The following is a 20198-nucleotide window of genomic DNA, read 5'->3' as shown; positions in this document are numbered from 1 at the left end:
TCTTAACATATTTAAAGTATTCAATACCATATTGTTAATGATAAGAATTATACAGCAGATGTCTAGAAATTATTGATCTTTCATAACTGAAATTTTGTTATCATTGAACAACAACTCACCTTTTACCCTTTCCCTCATATCCTGGAAAACAACATTATTCCAATTTTATAAGGTATATAAAATAGTCAAAGTCTTAAAAGCAAATAACAGAAATAATAGAAAGTTGTTTTCCAGGAAATGAGGGAAAGAGTAAAAGGTGAGTTGTTGTTCAACGATAACAGAATTTCAGTGAGTGCAACCCACTACTGAAAATAGTGTGGAGGGCCTTCCCTGAGATCTTTTGGCACCATTATGAGAAATAAGGCAGTAAAATAATAAGAGCAGAATCATGGGTTCTGGGTCAGATATAACTTCTTTGTATTAAATCTAAACCTTATGCAGAGGGTGCCTGGGTGGCTCAGTCAATTAAGCCTCCAACTTCAGCTCAGGTCATATCTCACGATCATGGGTTTGAGCCCCACGTCAGGCTCTGTGCTGACAGCTCAGAGCCTGGAGCCTGCTTCCAATTCTGTGTCTCCTTCTCTCTCTGCCCCTCCTCCTTTCATGCTCTTCTCTCTCTGTATCAAAAATAAATAAAACATTAAAAATATAAACCTTATGCAGAGTCAGGTACCCTAACAGAGACCCTGTCTTTGTGTCTTCCTATGATAAGTGAAATATCACTGAGTGAGACACATTGTTCTGAAATTCCTTGAATAAATAGTATTGCACAAATCCAGTAGACAATAGACACTACTTCTATGTTTTATTTTCTCTTTCCTGTTTAAGTGCTATATAAAATTACGGAGACAAGTGTATATCAGGCACACTGTGATTTTTAATCTTCTTAAATGAGTTAGTGCATCTTTAATAGTGTGAATATCTACAGGATAGAGAAAATATTTTTGTTCTTGTTATTTCCCTGTTGTTTGTGGCTCAGAGAAGGACACTTAAATTTTATGTCAAATGAAGCACCTGGGTGGCTCAGTTGGTTAAGGGTCTGATTTCAGTGCAGGTCATGATCTCACCATTTGTGAGTTCAAGCCCCATGTTGGGCTCTGTACTGACAGCTCAGAGCCTAGAGCCTGCTTCAGATGCTGTATCTCTCTCTCTCTCTCTCTCTCTCTCTCTCTCTCTCTCTCTCTCTGCCCCTTCCCTGCTTGCACTCTGTGCCTCCCTCTCTCAAAAATCAATTAAAACATTTAAAAATTAAGTTGAATGAAGGCACAGAACACTATGTCCTAGAGTATGATGATTTACAAAGGTAAATGCCAGCAGGGATAATATTAACAAATAAAAGCAGGGTTTAGGCCTTAGGATGTCTTTGGAGTGGGATGCTAGTGAGAGAAAATGCAATGTTGAGTGAAAAAAAGGATCCTAGAGATGTATGGGGAATGAAAGAAAATAAGTTAGAAGGAACAAACTTCATGAAGATAGTCTCACAGAAGCATCATCCTGATCTCAGAAATATCAGCTCTGCTTACTTCTTCTAATCCCCAAAAGAACACATGTATCTAGGGACCTGGGCAGGGACCTGCTGTATGTTTTGCACAGGAAGAATATGAATGTTTTGTCATGGGCTGAGGTTTGACTTTGCCTATGTTTTGTTAAATGTATCCTTAAGTATTTTATATTTGTGGATGCTTTCATAAATGAGATTTTTTAATTTAATTTTTAATTTTTTACTGCTAGTGTATAGATTTACAAACAATTTTATTTATAATTGTTGAGATCAGTGTATGTTTACAAAAGTTGTAAGAAAATAGTACATAGAGATATTGTGTACCCTTTACCCAGATTCTCCTGACAGCATCTTAAACAATTATACTGCAACACGAAATATTCTGTCTTGATACAATCACCACCGCAAGTATCTCTCATATTGTTCTTTTTTATAGCTTCCACTTACCTACCTCTTCACACCCCTCCTTAACCACTGGTAACCATTCATCAATTCTCCATTTCTATAGTTTTTCCTATCTCAAAAACATTATATATAAAGAATTATAGAATATGTAAATCTTTAAGTGTGATTTTTTTTAACCCAGCATAATCCTTTATAGAAACATCCAGCTGAGTGTCATATTAATATTTAGCACCTGCTTGAGAAAAAGGAGATGGCAGCATAGTAGGAGGATCCTAAGCTCAACTCATCCTACAAACACAAAATAAAGATCAAATCATCCTTCATACCCAAGAAATCAACCTGAAGACTGAGAAAACTCTAAAACTAAAGGAAGAGAAGCGGCCACAATGAATAAGGTAGGAAGTGTGGAATGTTGGTTGAGAGGAGAAACCCATCACAGGTGCTGTGGAGGGGCGGGGCTTATGGTTAGAGGAAGGATAAGAGAGAAAGGAATACACAGGAAAAGACATAAGGATTCCTCCAAATGCGTTGACTTGGAAAACAAGAGGGGCTGAATTTCCTGAATTCTTGCAACCAGAAGATCTTAAAGCCTGGAGTTTTAAATATCAGTGTGTTTGGCTGATATAGAGCCCAGAAGACACTGCACTGTTTCTGCAGAGAAGGCAGACAAACAACCTGGCCACAAACAATGTGGAAACGGTGATCTGAAGAGCACTGGGGACATACAGTTGGGAGATTATTCACCCCTTTTGTAACACATCCCAGAGAAACAGTCACAGAGACACATCTCTGGGAACAAAGGAGCTGATTGGTACCATTTCTCTCCTTTGACCCTCAGCATAAACACAGAACCACAAGTAGGGAGATGACCAGCACCAACACAGAATGCCTAACTTGCATATATGCCCTACCCGCTGTATTCTGGTCGGACTATTCTCAGTCACACATTCCTCAGTCCCAACATGGTTGGCCTCTCTCTCTCAGAGACCAGCATAAACTCATGCCCACACCATATCTTCCAGCCAGAATCCTGAAGGTCCTTGGTTTTGATGGAGATGGTGTGAGGACTCATTTCACAAGCAGATCAGAGCACACCTAGTTAAAACTTACCACATTCACACAAGGGACCAAAGACTTCCTACAGCAAGCAAGGAGAGCCTCAGCAGATGACTGGTCTGAATAACAGAGCAGCCAAAATACAACAGCACACACAGCACAACCAGAGACACTCCTTGAAGAACCAAGCCTTTGGCACACCTACGAAATGATAAGAGATACTTGCAAATGACATATATGATAAAGAGTTAGTATACAAAATATAGAAAGCACTTATGAAGTGCAACACCCCAAAATCAAATAATCCAGTGAAAATTTTTACTACAGTTATTTCCATACGGTTATTACTTAAAACTTCATTATTACATTTGTTTACATTTCTCTCAGCTATGAATGGTGCTATGTATGGTCTGTGTTTGTGTGTTTGTGTTTTGATAATTTTTAACATTTTATTATTGATTTGTGGATAGTTTATGGTAGTGAGTGATAAACTAGTATCCACATAAATTTTGTCTTCATGACACCTTTTTCTTATATTTTTATATTTCTAGGCTACACAATTTGCTAGTTTTTTCCACATTTGTACAGATGCCCAAAAATTTCCAATATATTTATTGAAGAACATCCATGTATAAGTGGTCTCATGCACTTCAAAATTGTGTTGTTCAAGTATCAACTCTAGTTTTAAACACTTTTAATTGTTTTTTTTTATTATAGCCATTCTAGTGGGCACAAAGTGGTATTGGTTTTTATTTATATGTCCTTGATGACTAATAATGTTGAGTGTGCTTTCATTATGTTTGTTGACCTTTTAAATGTTTTCTTTAGAAAACTGTCTATTCAAATTCTTTGGTCATTTTCAACTAAGTTGTCTTTTTATTTTTGATTTGTAAGGATTCTTTGTATTTTGGTTAATAGATTCTTAATTGATATATTCTTTGCAAATATTTACTTCCGTTATTTGGATTGTCATTTCACTTTTTGATAGTGTCCTTTGAATGACAGAGGACTTTAATTCTGATGAAGTTCAATTTATGCTTTTATTGTAATATGTTGCTTGTGCATATGCTATCATATCTATGACCTATGACCACATACGACCTGGCCTAATGTAAGGTCATGAAGATTTACATCTGTGTCTTTTTCCTAAGGGCTTTTTCTATTGTTCTTTTAGCTTTTACATTTAATCTTTGATAAATTTCAGTTTATTCATTTACTTTTATGGTTTGGGATGTGGGTCCAACTTCATTCTTTTGCATCTGGGTATCCAATTGACCTCGGGCAAATTGTTGAAAAACCTATCCTTTTCCCATTGAGCTGTTTTAGAATTATTGTTGGAAATGAAGTAAAGAAAAGAGATTATAAAGATTAAAGTGGAAATAAACATAAAATAGAAAATCAATAGGTTAAATTAATACATAAAAAGGGTATCCATTTGAGATATTTTTCTCATTTTACATAGTTATTTCGAAGTATACACTGGGGGATGCCTGGGTGATTCAATACGTGAACTTTCTATTCTTAGTTTCCGCTCAGGTCATGATCTCACAGCTCCATGGACATGAGTCCTGTGTTGGGCTCTGTAGTGACAATGTGGAGCCTGCTTGGGATTCTCTCTCTCACCCTCTCTCTCTGTTCATTCTTCTCTCTCTTTCTCTCTCAAAGTAAATAAATAAACTTTTAAAAAATAAAAATAAAGAGGAACATATTTATATATATTTTGCCCTAAATGCTATTTTGTTGCATCTCTAAGTTTTGATATGTGTTTTCATTTTAATTTCTAAGTATTTTCCAATGTCAATTTTATTTTCTCCCTTGACACATAAACTTAGAAACATTTTGCTTAACTGTCAAATGTTTGTGACTTTCAAAATTCCCTTACATAACTGATTTTTATTTAATTTTATTTCTTAATAGTTTATTGTCAAATTGGTTTCCATATAACACCCAGTGCTTCTCCCCACAAGCGCCCCCAACATGACCATCACCTCCTTCTCACACTCACCCTCCCCCTTCAATCAATATTTCATTTTTGGTATTCAATAGTCTATCATGATTTGTGTCCCTCACTCTCCCCAGCTCTCTTTCCCCATTCCTCTCCCCATGGTCCTCTGTTATATTTCTCCTGTTAGACCTATGAGTGCAAACATATGGTATCTATCCTTCTCTGCCTGACTTACTTCACTTAGCATGACAACCTCGAGGTTCATCCACTTTGCTACAAATGGCCATACTTCATTCTTCCTCATTGCCATATAGTACTTACTCCATTGTATATATATATATATACACCACATCCTCTTAATCCATTCATGAGGTGATGGACATTTAGGCTCTTACCATCATTTGGCTACTGTAGAAAGTGCCGCTATGAACATTGGGGTACATGTGCTCCTATACATAACCACTTCTGTCTCCTTTGGGTAAATCCCTAGCAGTGCTATTGCTGGGTCATAGGGGAGTTCTATCGATAGTTTTCTGAGGAGCCTCCACATTGTTTTCCAGAGCGGCTGCACAAGTTTACATTCTGACAGAATAGTGTAGGAGGGTGACCGTTTTTTCACATCCTTGCCAGCATCTATAGTCTCTTCATTTGTTCATTTTAGTGACTCTGACCGGCGTGAGGTGGTATCTCAGTGTGGTTTTGATTTGTATTTCCCTGATGATGAGTGATGCTGAGCATCGTTTCATGTGCCTGTTGGCCATCTGGATGTCCTCTTTGGAGAAGTGTCTATTCAGGTCGTCTCCCATTTCTTCACTGAATTATTTGTTTTTTGGGTATGGAGTTTGGTGAGTTCCTTGTAGATTTTGGATTCTAGCCCTTTATCTGATATGCCACTTGCCATTAGTTTTTCCCATTCTGTCGGTTGCCTATTAGTTTTCTTGAATGTTTCCTTTACATTGAAGAAAGTTTTTATCTTGATGAGGTCCCAATAGTTCATTTTTGTTCTTGATTCTCTTGCCTTTGGGAATGTGTCCAGGAGGAAATTGCTGCAATTGAGGTCAAGGAAGCTATTTCCTGCTTTCTCCTCTAGGTTTTTTATGGTTTCCTGTCTTAAATTCAGGTCCTTCAGCCATTTTGAGTTTGTTTTTGTGTATGGTGTAAGAAAGTGATCTAGTTTCATTTTCTACATGTTGCTGTCCAGCTCTCCCAACACCACCCATTGAAGAGGCTGTCTTTTTTCTATTGGATACTCTTTCCTGTTTTGTCAAAGATTAATTAGCCATGCACTTGTGGGTCCAGTTCTGGGGTCTCTATTCTATTCCATTGGTCTATGTGTCTGTTTTTGTGCCAATACCATACTGTCTTGATGATGACAGCTTTGTAGTAGAGGCTAAAGTCTGGGATTGTGATACTTCCCATTTTGGTTTTCTTCTTCAATATGACTTTGGCTATTCGGGGTATTTTGTGGTTCTGTACGAATTTTAAGATAGTTTGTTCTGGCTTTGAGAAGAATGATGGACAACTTTGATGAGGATTGCATTGAATGTGTAAATTGCTTTGGTGGGTAATGACATTTTCCCAGTGTTTATTCTTCCGATCCATGAGCATGGAATGTTTTTCCATTTCTTTGTGTCTTCTTCAATTTTCTTCATATGTCTTCTATAGTTTTCAGCATACAGGTCTTTTACATCTTTGGTTAGGGTTATTCCTAGGTATTTTATGATTTTTCGTGCAATTATGAATGGGATCATTTTCTTGATTTCTCTTTCTGTTGCTTTATTTTGGAGTAAAAGAATGCAACCAATTTCTGTACATTGATTTTGTACCCTGCAACATTACTGAATTCATTGATCAGTTCTAGAAGGCATCTCATGGAGTCGGTCCAGTTTTCCATGTACAGTATCATGACATATGCGAAAAGTGAAAGTTAGACTTCATTTTTGCCAATTCTGATGTCTTTTATTTCCTTTTGTGATCTTATTACTGATGCTAGGACTTCCAGCACTATGGTAAACAACAGTGGTGTCGTGTCCCTGATTTCAGGGGGAAAGCTCTCAGTTTTTCCGCTTGAGGATAACATTAGCTGTGGACTTTTCATAAATGGCTTTCATGATGTTTAAGTAGTTCCTTCTATCCTGACATTCTCGAGGTTTTTATTAAGAAGGGATGTTGTATTTTGTCAAATACTTTTTCTGCATCTATCGACAGGATCATATTGTTTTTATCTTTTCTTTTGTTAATGTGATATATCACATTGATGGATTTGCGAATATTGAACCAGCCTTGTAACCCAGGAATGAATCCCACTTGATCATAATGTATAATTCTTTTTATATGCTGTTGAATTCGATTTGCTAGTATCTTGTTGAGTATTTTTGCATCCGTAATCATTAAGTATATTGGCCTGTAGTTCTCTTTTTTGTTGTTGTTGTTGTTGGGGCTTTGACTGGCTTAGGAATCTAAGTGATACGTACTTCGTAGAATGAGTCCGGAAGTCTTCCTTCCATTTCTATATTTTGGAATAACTTGAGAAGGATCGGTGTTAACTCTGTTTTAAATGTCTGGTGGAATTCTCCTGGGCTTTTATTCATGGGAGATTTTTGATAACAGATTCGATTTCTTCACTGGTTATGGGTCTGTTCAGATTTTCTATCTCTTCCCGTTTGAATTTTGGTAGTGCATGTGTGTTTAGAAATTTGTCCATTTCCTCTAGATTGTCCAGTTTGTTGGCATATGATTTTTCATAGTAATATCTGATGATTGCTTTGTGTTTCAGAGGGATCTGTTGTAATAGATCCATTTTCCTTCATGATTTTGTCTATTTGAGTTTTCTTTCTTGTCTTTCTGAGGAGCCTAGCTGTAGGTTTATCAATTTTGTTTGTTTTTCAAAAAAAAAACCTCTTGGCTTCATTGATCTGTTCAATTGTTATTGTTGATTCGTCTTGTTTAATTCTGCCCTGATCTTTATTATGTCCCTTCTTTTGTTGGGCTTGGGGTGTTCTTGCTGCTCCCTCTCTTGTTTCCTTAGGTGCTCTGTTAGGTTTTGAGTTTGCTCATTTTCTAGTTTGTTGAAATAAGCCTGGATTGCAATGAACTTTTCTCTTAGGACAGCCTTTGCTGTGTCCCAGAGAGTTTGGATTGTTGTATTTTCATTTTCATTTGTTTCCATATATTTTTTAATTTCTTCCCAAATTACCTGGTTCTCCCAGTCATTCTTCAGTGGGGTCATTTTTATCCTTCACATTTTTGGAGGTTTCCAGACTTCTTCCTGTGGTTGACTTAAAGTTTCATAGCATTGTGATCTGAAAATGTTCATGGTATGATCTCAATTCTTTTGTATTTATGGAGGGCTGTTTTCGGACCCAGTATGTGATGAATCTTGGAGAATGTGCCATGTGCACTTGAGAAGAAAGTGAATTTCCTAGCTTCAGGATGCAGAGTTCTAAATATATCTATTAATTCCATCTGTTTCAGCATGCCATTCAGGTCTATTGTTTCTTCAGTGATTTTTTTTCTGGCTGACCTATCCATTGTTGAAAGTGGGGTATTAAAGTCCCCTGCAATTAGCACATTTTTATCAATAAGATTGTTTCTGTTTGTGATTAGTTGTTTTATATAATTGGGAGCTCCCGAATTTGGTGCATAAATGTTTATAATTGTTAGCTCTTCCTGATGGAGAGACCCTGTAATTATTATATAATGTCCTTCTTCATCTTTTGTTACTGCCTTTACTTTAAAGCCCAGTGTATCTGATATAAGTATGGCTACTCAAACTTTCTTTTGGCATCCAGTCACATGGTAGATGTTTCTCCATCCCCTTACCTTCAATCTGAAGGTGTCTTCAGGTCTAAAGTGAGTCTCTTGTAGACACCAAATGGATGCATTTTGGGTTTTGATCCACTCTGATACCCTGTGTCATTTGACTAGAGCATTCAGTCCATTGACATTCAGTGTTATTATTGAAAATTTTGTGTTTAGATTCATTGTGTTCTCTGTAGGGTTCCTGCTTGTATTGATGTCTCTGGTGTCTTATATTCCTTGCTACCTGTCTCTCATAGAGTCCCTCTTAGGATTTCTTATAGGGCTGGCTTAGTGGTGATGAATTCTCTCAACTTTTGTTTATTTGGGAAAACCTTTACCTCTCCTTCTATTTTGAATGACAGGCTCTCTGGATAAAGAACTTTTGGTTGCACAAATTTTCCTGTTCATCACATTGAAGATTTCCTGCCATTCCTTTCTGGTCTGCCAAATTTCATTAAATAGGTCTGTAACCACTCTGATAGGTTTCCCCATGTATGTTAAGGCCCTTTTTTCCCTAGCTGCTTTCAGAATTCTCTCTTTATCTTTATATTTTGCCAGTTTTATTATGATATGTAGTGCTGAAGGTCAGTTTATGTTACGTCTTAGGGGAGTTCAGTATGTCTCTTGAATTTCAATGTGTTTCCCTTTCCCCAGAATGGGGAAATTTTCATGTATACTTTGGTCCAATACCCCTTCAGGACCGTTTTCTCTTTCTTCCTCTTTAGGAACTCCTATGATAAAGACATTGCTCTGTTTGAGTGTATCGCTCAGGTCTTTAATTCTCCTTTCATGCTCCTGTATCAATTTTTCTTGGTTTCCTCTTTTGCTATAATTGTATCTTCCAATTCACCTATAATCCTCTCTGCTTCTTCAATCCGTGCAGTGGTAGCCTCCATTTTATTTATCACCTCATTTATAGCCTGTTTTATCTCTTCACAGTTATTTTGAAGGTCCCTAGTCTGTGTATCAATAGCTTCTCTGATGTTTTTTTCAAGTCCAGCAATTAATTTTATGACAATTGTTCTAAATTCTTTTTCAATTAAGTTTTTTATGTCTGTTTTGAGCAGTTCTGTAGCTGTGATTTCTTCCTGGAGTTTCTTTACAGGAGAGTGCTTTCATTTCATCATTTTGACCAGCTTTCTGTCTCTTGTCAGTTTTAAAAGCTTGTTCTGCACTGTGTGTCTATTAGTATTTCTCTACTGAAGGAGGCTCTTTGACTGTCTAGAGTCTGTCATTTCAGGAGATGTTCTTTTAATGGTGACTTTCGGTTTCTCTTGTTGTGCCTCTGATTAATTTATTTCCCTATTCAGAGATATTTGGGACTTTCCACTATGTGTGCTTTGGGTTGTTTCTTGAGTTAGCCCTGAAAACAAAAACAGATAGGCAAACACACAGAGAACACAAGCATACTGATGTACTGACAGAACAAGTAAAGAAGCAAACTAAAAGGGGAAAGAAAAAAAAGGAACAGGAAAGAATAAAGAGGGAAAAAAATAAAAACAGGCAGGGAGGGATGAGGACAGCAACAACCAGAGATAAAGGACAGTCTGAGAGCTTAAAACTTGTGGAGGGGGGAGATAAGGATGAGATAAAGGAAAAACTATGTGGATAGTAAGAGTTGATCTAAGTACAGTAGTGCCTAAATGATGGTCTTTCCCAGACCCCAGGGGGAAAGGGAGAAAAGAAGGAAACAGGAAAATAGAAAAGAAAAAACTGGGAAAAGTTAAAAAGTAAAAATATTAAGAAAAAAAGATTTAAAAAAACAATTAAAAATAATAAGCAAAAACACAGCAGCTCTCCAGCATGGATGACCGTGGCTTGGTGTAGGTAGGTTGGGTCTCAGGGGCTGCCCTCTGAGGCCCCGCCTTAGTGGAAGTGGGGAGAAAAATGGTGGCATCCCAAACCCCCTCAGATCATGCATTGCCAGCCACTTTCTTGAGTCCAACCTCCTTGTGCCTCGGGCGGGTCTAATTGTTTCTTTTTTTTTAAGTTCTGCCAGGTTTCTAAGTCCTTGCCCACACACTTGATGTTAACACCACAGTTAAAATCTGCAGGCGGGTGGTTTTCTGGCCAGGATTGAGTAGGGAGATTGTGAAGCCAGTTTTTCCCCTTGGCTTCGCCTGAAAACAGTGAGATGCTGAGCCCAAAGGAGAACAATCCCCCTGAGGGGGATGGATTCCTCTCTTCGTGCCCAGCGGCTCTCACTCTCTCTCCAGAGATTATGCTATGAGTGATTCAGTCTCTATTTCTCTTCCCCTGGTCTTTATGCTGCCCAGCACAGTGGTCCCACACGTGGCTCCCTGCAGATCTGTGCGCCTCTCGACTTAAGCAGTGCCGTCCACGCATCTGTCGACACACGTCTCTCTTCGGGCCCAGTGCCAAGCCTCTGGGCACTTTGTCTCCTGGCTCTGCTTTGGGCTGGCACTCCCTCCCCCAAAATCTCTGGTCCCAGTTCACAGTCACTCAGGCATCCATGAGGCTGCTGTCATAAGGGGTCTGTGTGCACACCTTTGTACTTGGAGATCAGAAAGCTGTGCTTTTAATTCTTCTCAGTTTGATAGTTGTGGGTGGATGGAGGTAATTTGGCTCCTTACTCCTCCGCCATCTTCCACCTCCCTGCAAATTACACCTTTATAATTTTTAATTCCATCAATACAGATTTATAATTTTATGCAGTTGCCATTTAGGAGAAAAAATAGTTACTAACAACAAATACGTTTATTTATCTTCTATTTTCAAGATAGTACCTTTACTGGAGCTTTTTATTTTGTCATATAGATTTGAGTTACTGTCTAATGTCCTCTTAGTTTGACTTCCTGGAAACCTTTAAGTATTTATGATATATCAGATTTATTAATAATATATTGCCTTGGTTTTTGTTGTCAGTGGTGATGATGGTGTTTGTTTGATCTAGGAAGGTCTTAATTTCTTTCTCATTTTAAAGAATAATTATGTTGAATATAGAACTCTTGGTTGACAGTCTCTTTTCCATTGGATACTCTTGGCTGCTTCGTGAAAGATTAATTGACCATATAGTTGTGAGTTTATTTTGGGGAGTTCTGTGACTTATGTGTCTACTTTTGTGTCAATGTCATAGTGTCTTGATCACTAGACCTTTGTAATTTTAAAGAAATAAGATGGGTGTTGGAGAACAAATGGAATTTTTCTTTTCTTCTTTTGTTCAAGAAATTTTGATTCAAGCATAAAGTTGAGGACAAAATGACCTAAATGACTCATGTTTTATTTAAGGGAGCAACTAGCATTATGTTCCCCAGTAAACTGAGAGATATTTTTCTACCCCTTTATTTTTTAACCACTCCAATATGCCAACGCACCAGTCAGTATGAGGGCCAGATAGGGAGAGATGAAGAATTGCCCTTTTTGAAGGAGTGGGTGTATGACTACTGTGTACATCATTTCTCTACAAAATAAATAAATAAATAAATAAATAAATAAATAAATAAATAAAAGAGTCACCCTCTTCCCTGAAAGAATGCCCTGAGAAAAAGCAGCAGTGAGATTAGATAGTGCCTACAAGAAAGGGATTTTTGGCATTTTCCCTGATTGGATAGTTGATAAGCCACTGGACATGTTAGTTGCATTATGTTCCTGTTGATGCTAGTACAGCAGGAAATGTGTCCATTTTGTCTGTGTTTCTGAATTGGTAAAGGTTTTCAAAATATTAATGTATTATCCTTTTTTAAATTTTCAAGTTGTTTGATAATAACTCAACTTTTAACTTTTGAAATTAGTATTTTGTGTCTTCTTTTTATGATTTGGTTATAGATAAACTTCTCAATTTTATAGATCTTTATAAAAGATTTGCAATTGAAAACTGCCCACTAAGAAAGAAAATGTCACATCCAGATAACTTCACTGATGAATTTTATAAAGTTTAAGAAAAATATTTTACTGGGGTGCCTGGATGGCTCATTTGGCTTAGCCTCTGACTCTTGGTTTCACCTTAGGTAGTGATCTCACAGTTTGTGAGTTCAAACCCTGCATCAGTCTCTGCACTGACAGTGCAGAGCCTGTGTGAGATTCTTTCTCTGTCTTACCCTCTCTCTCTCTCAAAATAAATAAACTTAAAAAAAGAAAAATATTATATCAATTCTTCAAAACTTTCACTAAAAAATGAAGAGAAAATTTTTTCCAGTTTACCATTTTATACTAGGATTACCCTTTTAACTAATCAAAGAAAGATATTAAAAGCAAATTAAAGACTAATTTCCTCATAAATATAGATATAAAAATTCTTAATAAAATATTAGCATATTAAATCTGGCAATATGTGCAGAATATTTTTAAAGTTACCTGGTAAAATTTTTGCAAGTTAGTTTTAATGTTAAACAATCAGTATAAAGAAAATTTAATCAATATAATTTGCCATATTTATAGAAAATAAGAGAAACATTATATAACAATCTCAAGAGATATGAAAATATCATTTGGCAAAATTTTAAATCCATGCGTGATAAAACTCTCATCAAACAAGGAATAGGAAAGAACTTACAAGGATTTCCACTTTGATCTTTTCTATTTAACATCATAATATAGGTTCTAGATAGTCCAATAAAGTCAGAAGAATAAAATATTTGTATATATTATAAAGAAAGAAAATTGTCTTTATTTACAGATATGATCATGTACATAGACAATATTATGGGAATTATTTAGAACTAATAAGTAAATTTAGCAAAATTGTAATACACAAGATGAGTTCAACAGAAGCATGGAGAAAATAGAGAAAAAAATAGTGAAGATTATGACATAGCAATAGAAATAACCTAATCAGAACAATAGGAAGTAAATAGACTGGAAAAAATGAAATGAAATGAAATGAAATGAAATGAAATGAAATGAAATGAAATAAAATAAAATAAAATAAAACGGAATAAAATGGAATAAGATAAAGTAAATAGAGCCAGCCTCAGGGACCTGTGGCTGTATAATAATCGATCTATATTTCATATTTTAGGAGTCCCAGAAGGAGAGGATAAAGAGAGCAGGACTGAAAAAATAAATAATAGAAGAAAACTCCCTAAATTTGCAAAAACCATAAACATAAATATTCAAGGAGCTGAATAAACTCCAAACAGGATAAACAAAGAGGTGAACACTAAGTTACATCACAGACAAACTGCAGAAAACTAAATACAAAGAAAACATGAAAGAAGACAGTGAGAAAAACTATCTTAGCTATAGAAGAGGAACAGTTTAAGTAAGTCAAATTCTCAACAGAAACGGTGGGGAACTGAAGGAAGTGGCAAAGCATTTGTCAGATTCTGAAAGAAAAAGACTGCCAACCTAGAATCTTATATGTACTAAGAATGTATTTCAACTATGAAGGGGAAATTAAGACATTTCAGATGAAGGAACATAAGATAATTTGTCACCGTTAGATGTACAGTAAATGGATGGCTGAATAAAGTTTTATAAATAGAAAATAAAGAATAATGAAAGGAATATGGAACATCAAAAAAAGAAAGAAAGAAAGAACACAGTAAGAAAAATATGAGTACATAAAATAGACTTTCATTCTCCTATTGAATCTCTTAAGTTGTGTTTGTTGATGGAAGTAAAAATTATAACATTTTCTGGTGGAGTTCTAAATGTAGATAGGGGAATATTTAATACATTATAAGTGATGAAGTTCAGAAGGATGTAAAAAGAAGGGAAGTTTATATACTTCATTTGAGTGGGTAAAATGACAATACCACCAGATTGCGGTAAAAACAATATTAAAAGAGGTATACAGAAAACACTATAGATAATTTAAAATTAAATTATAAATTATGTTCAAGTAACACTCAGGAAAACAGGTAAAGGAAAAAAATAAACCATGCAAATTTTTGAATTGTTTGTTCTAACTCCGTGAAAAATGCTCGTGGTATTTTGATAGGGATTGCATTAAATGTGTACATTGCTTCGGGTAATATAAACATTTAAATAATATTTGTTCTTCCAATCCATGAGCATGGAATGTCTTTCCAATTCTTTGTGCTGTCTTTAGTTTCTTCCATCAGGGTTTTGAGGTGGTATCTCAGTGCGGTTTTGATTTGTATTTCCCTGATGATGAGTGACGCTTACCATCTTTTCATGTGCCTGTTGGCCATTTGGATGTCCTCTTTGGAGAAGTGTCTCTTAATGTCTTCTCCCATTTCTTCACTGGATTATTTGTTGTTCCAGTGTGGAGTTTTGTGAGTTCCTTGTAGATTTTGGATACTAGTCCTTTATTCGACATGTCATTTGCAACTATCTTTTCCCATTCCATCGGTTGCCTATTAGTGTTTCTGATTGTTTCCTTTACAGTGCAGAAGCTTTTGATCTTGATGAGGTCCCCAAAATTTATTTTTACTCATGATTCCTTTGCTTTTGTTGATGTGTCAATCAGGAAATTGCTGAGGCTGAGGTCAAGGAGGCTGGTTTCCTGCTTTTTTCTAAGGTTTTGATAGTTTCCTGTCTCACATTCAGGTCCTTCATCCATTTTGAGTTTATTTTTGTGTATGGTGTAAGACAGTGGTCAAATTTCATTCTTCTGCATGTTGCTGTCCAGTTCTCCCAGCACCACCTGCTGAAGAAGCTGTCTTTTTTCTATTGGATACTCTTTCCTGCTTTGTCAAAGATTAATTGGCTGTACATTTGTGGGTCCAGTTCTGGGTTCTCTATTCCATTGCATTGGTCTATGTGTCTGTTTTTGTGCCAATACCATACTGTCTTGATGATGACAGCTTTGTAGTAGAGACTAAAGTCTGGGATTGTGATGCCTCCCATTTTTGTTTTCTTCTTCAATATTACATTGGCTATGCGGGTTTTTTTGGTGGTTCCATATGAATTTTAAAAAAGTTTGTTCTGGCTTTGAGAAGAATGCTGGTGAAATTTCAATTGGGACTACATGAATGTGTAGATTGCTTTGGTTAAATAGTGACATTTAACAATGGTTTTTCTTCTGATCCATGAGTATGAAATACTCAAATATTTTTCCATTTCTTTGTGTCTTCTTCAATTTTTCTTATAAGCTTTCTGTAGCTTTCATCTTACAGGTCTTTTACATCTTTGGTTTAGTTTATTCCTAGATAGTTTATGGTTTTTTGTGCAATTGTGAATGAGATCAATTTCTTGATTTCTCTTTCTGTTGCTTCATTATTGGTGTATAAAAATGCAACCGATTTCTGTATGTTGATTTTGTGCCCTGCAATTTTGCTCCTCAAAAGAAAAGAGGGAACATCCATATAAGCAAAATCACGAATGAAAATTGATCTATTACAACCAATCCCTCAGAAATACAAGCAATAATCAGCGAATAATATGAAAAATTATATGCCAATAAACTGGACAATCTAGAAGAAATGGACAAATTCCTAAACACACATGCATTTCCAAAATTCAAACAGGATTAGATAGAAAATCTGAACAGACCCATAACCAATATAGAAATTGAATCCATTATCAAAAACCTTCCAAGGAATAAGAGCCCAGGGCCAGATGGCTTCCCTAGGGAATTCTACCAAACATTTAAAGCAGAGTTAATATCCATCCTTCTCAAACTATTCCAAGAAATACGAATTTTATGGACTCCTCCTACAAATCCAGCATCATTTTGATTCCTAAACCAGACAGAAACCCAACAAAAAAAGAAAACTACAGGCCAATATCTTTAATGAATACAGATGCAAAAATACTCAACAAGATACTAGCAAATCGAATTCAACAGCATATAAAAAAGAATTATCCATCATGATCAAGTGGGACTCATTCCTGTGTTACAGGGCTGGTTCAATATTCGCAAATCCATCAATGTGATACATCACGTTAACAAAAGGAAAGAAAAAAACCATATGATCCTGTCGATAGATGAAGAAAAAGCATTTGTCAAAATACAGCATTTTTTCTTAATAAGAAACCCTCAAGAAAGTCAGGATAGATGGAACTTACTTAAACATTCTAAAAGCAATTTATGAAAAGCTCACAACTAATATCATCTTCAATGGGGAAAAACTGAGAGCTTTCTCCCTGAGATTCAGGAACACGACAAAGATGTCCACTTTCACCACTGTTGTTTAACACAGTGCTGCAAGTCCTAGCAACAGCAATCAGAAAACAAAAGGAAATAAAAGGCATCAGAATTAGCAAAGATGAAGTCAAACTTTCACTTTTCACAGATGACATGATACTCTGTATGGAAAACCTGACAGACTGCACCAGAAGCCTAGTAGGGCTGATCCATGAATTCAGTGAAAGTCTTATATCTAGGTTAAAGTGGGCCCAGGTTAATGGAATGTGAGAAAGAGCAGCACTGTGCAATAAAGATCTTCCAGGAATCAAAGACCTAGGCATGTATGGCCTTCAAGCTGTCGGGCTCCTTCTGCATTTGATTTACTGGTGGACTTTGAGGGTGGGGTAATGTTACATAGAATTTTTTTTTCCTGCCTGTTGATTTATTTCTCTGACTCCTCCAAATTTTATAGTTTTATGTATTAAATTTAGGGCTAGGATTTAAATACCTTCTTTATGGTGGATAAAAGCATTTGAGGTTTATCTGTTGCTGTTTTTACAAAACAACTTGTTTGAAGGATTGTTCTTACCCTATTGAGTTAACTTGGCACTTTTGTTAAGTATCATTTGGCCATATGTGTGTGGCTCTATGTCTGGATGTATTCTTTTGACCTATTAAAATCTATCGTTTGTTTCATACATCAACCAGGGCTCATCACAAGTGCGCTCCTTCATCCCCATCACCTATTTAACCTATTCCCTCACCCATCTCCTTTCATAATATTTTGTTATATATTTTTGCATCTATGTTGATGAGGAAAATTCAACTGCAATGTTCTTTGCTTTTATATTTCTGTAACTTTTGGTTCTTGTATCAAGGTAGTAAGAGTTTCACAAAATCAGCTAAAGACTATAAGCAAGAAAGGGCTAACCCAGTAGTTCTGAGCTGTTCAGACCTAGATATATCCAATACCTCTCTTCAGGACGGGCCTGTGGCCTGGTTCTAGAATATGATCTCTCTAAGCCCTTGGGATACTCTGCCTGATAAGATTGGGTTTTTGTTTGTTTGTTTGTTTGTTTGCTTGCTTGCTTGCTTGCTTGTTTTGTTTTTACGGAGGCCTTGGCTCCCATAGAACCAGTTTAATCAGATAGTTTATGTTAACTATGTGTTTTATAGTGAATGCCTCATTTTACTTTAGGAGGCAGGAGTTTAAGTAGTCTTGGTTAGTCATACAGGAGCTGCATGCCTATGTGAGTGACCTTCAAGAGAAACTCTGGACACCAAGGTTCAATTGAACTTTTCATGTTGAGAACATTTTACACGTATTATCACACATTCTTGCTGGGAGAATTAATCATATCATGTGACTCCACTGAGAGAGGACAACTGAAAGCTTGTATCTGGTTTCTTTTGGACTTCTCCCCTTTTTTCTGATTTTAATGTTTCCTTTCACTATAATAAACCATACTGTGAGTATAATAACTTTTCTGAGTCTTTTGAGTCCTAATGCATCATTGGGCCTAAAATTGTATTAGGAACCCAGTTCTCAAGTTTGTGCTAAAGAGAGACTCACAAGAATGGCTCTGACTCACTGAAATGGTGGAAACATCATTTGGAAAAAGAGCAAGGGATAACAAAATGAGCTCATATGAATGAGCAAAGGATAACAAAACTTAGATGCATGGGTGGCTACCAAATCACTCATTGTATGAGACAACATCTGTGTTGTAATCAGTTACTGGAGGCAAAATGTTATTAATATTATTTAGAAATGATATAACTAACTCTTTAAAAGTTGGCTCATTTTATTCCTAAGGAAATGCAAAGTAATTTTAAAAGTCTAAATATACAAAATATTGGTAATTTTCATTTGCTATGGCTAAAATTAAGTAGAGGAGATTGTTGAGCAGAACCTGGACCTGTACTAGGCTTGAACATTGGCAAGTCTTAGCTATAGCCACTAGCCTCAGGATAGTCAACAAAAGGAACATTGTTCTAGAATAACCTCTGGTCATCAAGGAGGTAATCCAAGTGGTTGTGCGGAGCTCAAAATCAAGAAAGTACTGAAATGAAGCTGGGAAGAGGGGGCAGTGTGAAGCAGTTTTCTCATTTGATGGATGGAAAGAAGGAAGAAAAGAAAGAGAATAAAAGAAAAATAGAAAAATAGAAAGGAAGAAAGAAAAAGGCAGAAGCTGTATACTTGATGTTTTTCTAAAATGTTTATTTATTTTTCAGTGAGAGAGAGAGAGAGAGAGAGAGAGAGAGAGAGATGTCAGACACGGGTCTCAAACTCATATATCATGAGACCATAACCTGAGCCAAAGATGGATGCTTAACCAACTGAACCACCCAGATACCCTTGTCTCCTTGATTTTTAATGCTGCACTATGGAGGAGTATTTTGGGATTGATGTAAAACCCACAGCTTACTATTGAACGAACAATCACAGATACCTGTATATTATATAAACACAAAGCAAGTGAATTTTGAAGGAAAAGCTAGTCTGATGTAATAAAAGCTGCTTTAAGCCTTTTTTTACCCTGTGAAAGTAAATTTTACTTTCTCTTCAAGTAAATTTTCCCAGATTAAGTGGCTGATATGCTGTGTAGGCAAACCATGCTGGACTGGCTTTATGATGATGGGCATGTCGATCCATTTAATAATATCTTTACCCAGGTTATGGTAGATGCCATGGTCACGGAGGCTTCTTTCACAAGGGCACCCCATATAAGTTTACTGCTGAGAAATCAGGCAACAGTTTGAAATGCTGTATCATTTTTCTTTGTCTCTTTATGGGTCTTATAGAAGCTAAACAAAGTATCCACAAGAAAATGGAGATAAACAAAGGGACTTGTCCCCAAAGGATGAAACCCTTTAAATGATTGTTAAGGAACCAATGAATAAAACACCCACTGAGAGGGTCATCACAAAAATCTTAATGCAGTATTATCAAGGTTAGGTAGATAAATGGGATGCTCCACTGGACCACAACATTGAAGAGTTCTAAACAAATCCACTCTGTTTGCTCTAGTTTAAAGGGATTTTTAAAGCTAGAAAATAAAGATAGAAGGAGAAACCTGATTTGAAATCCCCAAAGTTTTTAATTTGGTAAGCAAATTAGTCAGGATTTGGGGTGGTATAATTCAAATCTAAGAATATCGCTAACTCCTATCCATTAAACTATTCAAAAGGACATATTTAAGTGGGAATCTGGGCAATGGTGGGTTATGTTCAAATTGCAAAAATTGGTGGCTAAAAGTGGTGGCTTTTAGCAATACTTTGGAGCCATTATTATCAGCACTCATATTTAATTTAAAAGTATCTTTATTCTTTCTATAATAGAACAAACTGAGGGTTGAAGAGGGAGGGGGGAAGGGGAAGGCGGGTTGATGGTCATGGATCAGGACACTTGTGGGGAAGAGCACTGGGTGTTATATGGAAACCAACTTGGTAATAAATTATTAATAGAAAATAAATAATAAAAAATAAAGTTC

Source organism: Suricata suricatta, chromosome 9, assembly GCF_006229205.1.
Source record: "Suricata suricatta isolate VVHF042 chromosome 9, meerkat_22Aug2017_6uvM2_HiC, whole genome shotgun sequence".
In the NCBI taxonomy this organism is placed as follows: Eukaryota; Metazoa; Chordata; class Mammalia; order Carnivora; family Herpestidae; genus Suricata; species Suricata suricatta.
This window is presented reverse-complemented; position numbering follows the sequence as displayed.